Below are 6,653 nucleotides of genomic sequence, written 5' to 3' on the forward strand. Positions count from 1 at the left end.
TCTCTGCCTGATGGAAATTCTTCGGAATGGCCTAAAGCTCTTTACTGGCCAGGAGCAAATTGACTGGGGTATTTATTACTCCGACGATAACATTTGTTTCCTCTGACATCTGGGTCATTACAAGAAGCGGAGGCTTGGACTCAACCGGCCCATTATGACCCTGATGTGTTTCGCAATGTCATTATGGGCGGATTAATGCCAACCATCAGAACGGCTATATCACACTTTAATCTGAGAAGGAAACCAGAATGATGAAGCCTACTCAGGACCCAAAATTCAATCATTCTCCATTCTCTCATGTTCAGGATAATGATCATAACACTTTAGTTATGATTTTTTTTTAGAAATATATAAACTAATTATGACTATGGAGAGTCGTTTATCTCCAGCTGAAACAGCTGCACTCTCGGAGTTGCCTTTCCTTTCTGGTAGAAGATGATCTGTGTATACACAAGAGAATGTGTCTCGGGTTTGAGCGTCTGAATTGTAATTACCTTAATCGCAATGTATTATTGTTCTGCAGTTCTTTTTTGTGCTTGTTATTTACTGTGTACAATAAATATGCCCTGAAATTCCTATGTCTTAATGACTGGTAGTCAAACACCCATTTCTCCAAGACCTCAAACAAAACCCACCTCAATTCCAGACGAAGGACAAAGTGATTATGAATGCTAAATTAAGAGGTGTCACTCGCTGTCCCCACAGAATAGACAGAGTAATTATGAACAGAATTAGGATGCGAACAATACAGTAAGAGCAAAGTCACAATTAATTAACTAAAGTGACAGTTAAAAAAAAAAAAAGGTTAACAGGAATTTCTGGCATGAAAACACTTTTTTGGTGTCGATTCATAATGCAACATTTATCCTGTAAACTGTCAGTGTCCATGTCCTAGTGGTGGGACACTAGCAGTTTTTTATCGCCGTTTACATTTTGTAGTAATTAGTAATTACATATTGATACTATTGATATATATTAATACCCTATTACATATTATAGTAATAATCATGCATTTGGTATCATTCGAAAGTTTAAACACTCAAAATTCATACTGTGAAAACTGTTTTGATATTGGACATTGTATTACTTTGGAAATGGTACTTTACAGCCTTTTAGTGGGCTCCTCCCCCTAATGGGCAGTCTCGTGTTTCAAATATTACTAAATTTATCATCAAAACCTTTTCTTATCTTGACAAAATACACATCTTGGAAAGCTCTGAGACCAAGATTCCATATTGTTTGTAAAAGAAGTGATATTCTGACAGAAATGTATTCATTTGCAACAGAAGAACACATAAAAAAAAATCAAGAAAAGAGTCTTTTCTCTGACTTTTCAGAGTGTCAGAGTGTCACTCTGTGATTATTTTTGGCATAGCACCTAAACAAAATCAAAAACCTACATTTTTGTGATATCAACTTCAAATTTGGAACACAACTTGGCTTTGATTTTCTACACTCTAAAAATGCAGGGTTGTTTTAACCCAAATTTGGGTCAAATATGGACAAACCCAACCATTGGGTTAAACAATGTAATTAAAAAAGTTAACCCAACGGCTGGGTTTGTCCATATTTGACCCAAATTTGGGTTGAAACAACCCAGCAGTTTTAGAGTGTAGCAATTTTAGAATCCAAATAATTTTGTAAAATAAATTTTGTATAAAATGAAATGAAAGTCAAAATATCTTCAGGAAGGTTTGGAATGACATGAGGGTGAGTACATGATAACATCATTTTTAGTTTTTTGTTAACCTATTCCTTTAATTATGGCCTTGAAACACTTCCATAAATCAAAACCTCACTGCAAAATTTTTCGTTGTGAATTTACAATAAATAATTGGATAAATTTTGCATGACTTTCACAGTAAGGATTACAGCAATATACTGTGAAATATACTCACAGCAATTTACTGTAATTTTATATCTGTGATATTACAATGCATTGTTGTAAAAGCACAACTGTATACTGTAACTTCACAGCTTCAATGACAGCAATTACTGTGATATTACAGTACATTACTGGGGAATTACAATCTTTTGCTGTACATTGTTACAACAAGGCCCTGTATTTTACAGTGTGTACTGTGAAAGTAATGTACAAGTTTACAATAATTTACTGTGAATTTACAATCATTGTACAATTAACCCCCTCCCCCCCAACAAACAACTCTGAGGTAAAGTCAATGTTAGCCCAATGGCATATTTATTAACAAATACATATTTTTCAATGTACAGCAGATGCCAAGAACTTCAAGAGTTCAAGAAATTCAACTTTCTAGTCATAAAAGTCATCTTAAAATGCAGAAAATGCAGAGAAATTGTGCAAACTCGCAATTCAACTACCTGTCTCACAATTCAACTATTCATCTAGCTGTGTCACAATAACAGTAATGGACAGGATGGGAATGAGGCCTTCATGGCAAGATAAGAGAGCGATGAAGGAATGTCGTAAAGGGGTCAGGCGCTCCTCTCAGTCTCAAACATTATAATGAGTCCACACGTAAAAATCTTGTAGTGCAAAGTTGTCTTGAAAAATTACAAAAAGAACAAGGCTACTCAAAACTGAGCCTGACAACTACCGCTGCAAAAAAAAAACTATGATGCCCACTCAAAGTCAATAAGTTTCCTCAAAAGGGTGCTCACATGAGGGTTCATTGTTGTCCGCTTCTTGGTCTTTGAGCCTCTTTCAGGATTGATGCCCAGGAAGCACCTGTTAATAAAGCAAAGATAGTTTCAGTTTTAAATAGACTTAGGGTATGTATTGCAGACAGCATTTATCAAGGTGTGCTTTTTGCTGTGCTTTTTCCCCACATCAAACCCTAATAGATTTATAATCCAAACTTGTTAGATCTTACTCTCACCATATTTTTTTTAGCCATTTTTAGCCAAGGTGCCTCAGGTTAGGTTTGCCTGAGGCAAATAGGGTTGATTTTCTACTATGAGAGGCCATATCAACGTGTGCCGCCACTGAAATGCATCTTTACAAAATTGGCCAGTTGGTAAATTAAAACCAAACCCTGTTGAAAGTATGACAAACATATCCTTTTCAATAAAGGGCCTGAGAGCATTTAGTTCTGCTTTGAAATAAAATTTAATCTACTTCATTCAATGCATTCACATTTCGCAATAGACGTTTCAAAATCATCATCACATAGCCTGCCCCAAAACAAAATAAATAGCTGTGATTGGACCGGCAGGTATTTGTCAGCATAACATGTGTAGAAACCCAGACTGATCTGCAGAGCGAAATTGAATGAGTTCGCGAGATCAGGATGGTCTCACCAGGCTAGCCTCAGGTACCTCGTTTGTCAGCATTTTAGACCTCAAGACAATCATTGAGTTGGAAGCCTGAACTATAATGTGAATTACAAGATTAAATGTTATCTTTATAAAATACCTTTGAATGAACTCCAGCGTCGACGATCCAGCAGCAGGATACTCAAGGTTGAAGACGTAATAGCTGCTGAAGAAAGCAGCTACTCCGTTGTAAAAAGAAAGGGTGTGGGCCCATCACGACATGTCCCTCGATGGATACAAGCCATCCAGAGGGCTTCATCATGTCACCTGAAATGAACAGATACAACATTATGTGTTAAGAGCACTTTGCGATCTGCTTAAGATACAAATGGTTATACAAATGTAATTCTTATTATAATTATAATTATTATTATTTATTGTGGTCTTGTAGATTTCTAGAATGAAAACAAAATAATGAGTTAGAAATGTCGATACTAGATCAAAGTAACATTACCTTGAATGATCAAGCAGGGGCTGCTGGGGAGTTCTGCAGTATTGACCAGTGGCACATGGCTCTAACATAGTTAACACACAATAGCATGGATTTAGGATAAAGGATAAATATTGTTCATTGGTCAGAGGTAGTAAATCATGCAAGGTAAATGTTGATAGTGTAATCACTCATTTTGCATTTTAAATATTTGAATAAAAAATCTTACATCAACTTCAAGCATCAAACTCTCTCTGATGACCTGGAAAGAAAAGAAAAGAAAAAGGAGAAATTACACAAATGCAACCAACAATAAGAATTTCAGTTTGAATGCAGATTATGATCATTGTAATTTAATTTTATCCTCAAAAATGATAGTGGTATATATATAGTGTTTTTTTCTGTAGCACTTTGAGATTGCTCACTCAATGTAAAGTGCATTTACAACTTTTACAATTATTATTCATTCATATCAGGACAAGTGGGAAACCCTAGTGTTAAAACCCTCCCGTTGTCGAACACGACCGCGTTCCAGGCAACCTGTAACCCGTGTTTTTCCAACTCGTAACTGGGAGTACATTGATCTAGTACGAGTTCACGGGTGGGAAGTCACGGGTTTGACTGCCGTTCCAGTGCACTTTCACGGGTATAAGGTTGGAAAAACACGGGTTACAGGTTGCCTGGAACGCAGTTAGCTCAGTCATGTTTTAACTAGGATATCCGCTGGAAAAATATTTTTTCATGGACCGTTTGGTTTGAATCAGTTATTAAAGTTAAACAGCTAACGGTTAGCCCTGCTAATCTATGATAACCTTGACTAATTACAGAAATGTGCACACATAAATAGTAATGTTTGTCCCATCATTGGTTTTATAAACTTTACAAACACCGGATTTGTCTAAACGGTGCTGTGACATGAAAAATTAACTTATAGCTAAACTCTCGTCATTACTAACATTACTACTATTAGCAAATGCTGTGAGAGAACGTTCAACAATTCCGGGCACTTGCTAACAAAATGTGAACTGTGTCATGCGATAAACGTTTATTTGAAAGTAAATATTATTATCATATTAAAATAACATGGGTGTAAGTGCTGCAAACATGCATGCTGCTCACCTTCTCCATTCAGCCCGAAAATTCAGAAGAGGGACACGACCGCGCCTTTTCAGTTCAAATTCAAAACAGTTCGGTTATGTCATGTGACTTCCCAGGGCATATTTCAATACAATATTTCACTGTAATAATACTGTTTAATGCTGTGAAATCCTTATTTTTTTCCACTGTGTTGCTGTGATATTACAGACCTTGTTGTGATATAACAGCAGGTTTTTGATTGCAGTATTTTACTGTAAAATAAGAGTTAAATGCTGTAAAATCCAAGGATACTGTTGTTTTTACAGGTATTCATTGGGATATTACAGGGAAACTTAATTACAACAAGTTACTGTAAAATAATACTGTTAATTATTGTGAAATGCTGGTAATTTTTAGCTGCTGTTACTTTAGCAAGATGTCAAACAGTGAAACAATTCAATCAAATCTGTTTGTGCTGTTTGTCAGATATTCATTCATTTTTCCTTTTAGAAGTAAAGCTCAGCTGCAGTCTGTGAAGGAGGCATTGGAGCATGTGAGATGTGGCATGGTGTTCTGGGGCAGAAGTTGATACAGATGCTTATTTCATGCTCTGAAGGCTGTGCCTTCTTCTATTAAATGATTGGTCAATTAATGTAGGTTGAAAGATTTGTTAAGATGATTTTATCCAAATGAGAGCATGCACATTCATTTATGGTTTGGGAGGCACCGTACCATTAGACCAGATCACAGAATTAGCAGACCCAAAAGACACATAAAAAGTGACATATTGCTTGAACTTTGTTTGTAACCCAGTTGGATTAATGTAATCACAATGTGTCATATTTTCTCTATTGTGAACATGAGATTACTTATTATATCTTGTTAATTTGAAACAGTTATTAATTAAATATTATTCAACATATATTGTTATGCTGCTTTTACACAACATGATTTTAGCCCTGATTTTACACTGAGTTCACAGACAAATTGGTGCTCACTCAGTGATCTTTTTATCTTTATTTTATTTTTTTTAAACAAGACAGAACACTGTACACAAAACAGGCTTTTTTTATGTTACATTTCAACCTACAAAACACGTTTGCCAACTTGTTCGGCAAAAATGACTGTCACGTATTGTAGAACTTTCAAAACCATTTTAAAGTTAGAAAATACAACTAAACTATTTTAACATCAGAAGCAAAAAGTTTCAAAAGTGACTTTGGAAATTGAGTGAAAGCAAATACAATACAAGATTATTTGGTAACACTTTACAATAAGGTTTAATTTCAACATTAGTTAATTATGAATTAGCATATTACTAGGATGTTGTCTGTTTAATAGTACTTATAAAGCACATATTAATGCCTTATTATGCATGACCATATTCTACATCCCTTATACCCAATACCTACCCAATACCTAAACGTAACAACTATTAATAAACAGTAATTAGGAGTTTATTAAGGCAAAAGTCGCAGTTATTTAATAGTGAAAATTGAACCTAATCTAAAGTGTGACCAAATGAAGAAACAATGAACAACTCTTTTAAAACATTTATTAATCTTAATTAATGATATTGTAACATTTACTACGTTATTAATATCTAAAGTTGTCTGTTAATGTTATTTAATGGGCCTGAGCTAACAGTTCTATTTTTATTAACTAATGTTAATGAAAATGAATAAATACTGTATTGTTAGTTAATGTTAGTTAACTAACTTTAATTAATGGAAGCTCATGGTAAAGTGCACTGGTTTTTTTATACATATAGTGCAGTCGAACTAGAGTGTCACAGAAGCTAAAACTTTACAAAGAAAAACTGAAAGTCACATGTACTGTAAAAGGCTATACA

The 6,653-nt window shown here is 34.8% G+C and overlaps 1 long non-coding RNA gene across 2 annotated transcripts; it reads right to left on the bottom strand.

The window, feature by feature from the left end:
- Positions 1–2,183: 2,183 nt before the first annotated feature.
- Positions 2,184–5,184, bottom strand: LOC311300827. 2 transcript variants are annotated; one of them, XR_014629378.1, is made up of 5 exons: positions 4,844–5,184; positions 3,954–3,986; positions 3,749–3,807; positions 3,395–3,561; positions 2,184–2,707 (listed from the first exon to the last, which is right to left on the bottom strand). It is a non-coding gene; the product is annotated as an uncharacterized lncRNA (long non-coding RNA). The 2 variants fall into 2 exon arrangements; XR_014629379.1 differs by lacking the exon at positions 4,844–5,184 and having other exon boundaries at positions 3,954–4,088.
- Between the last annotated feature and the right edge of the window lie 1,469 nt (positions 5,185–6,653).

The sequence above is a fragment of the Rutilus rutilus genome (assembly GCF_951802725.1).
Source record: "Rutilus rutilus genome assembly, chromosome: 12".
NCBI classification, from domain to species: Eukaryota; Metazoa; Chordata; class Actinopteri; order Cypriniformes; family Leuciscidae; genus Rutilus; species Rutilus rutilus.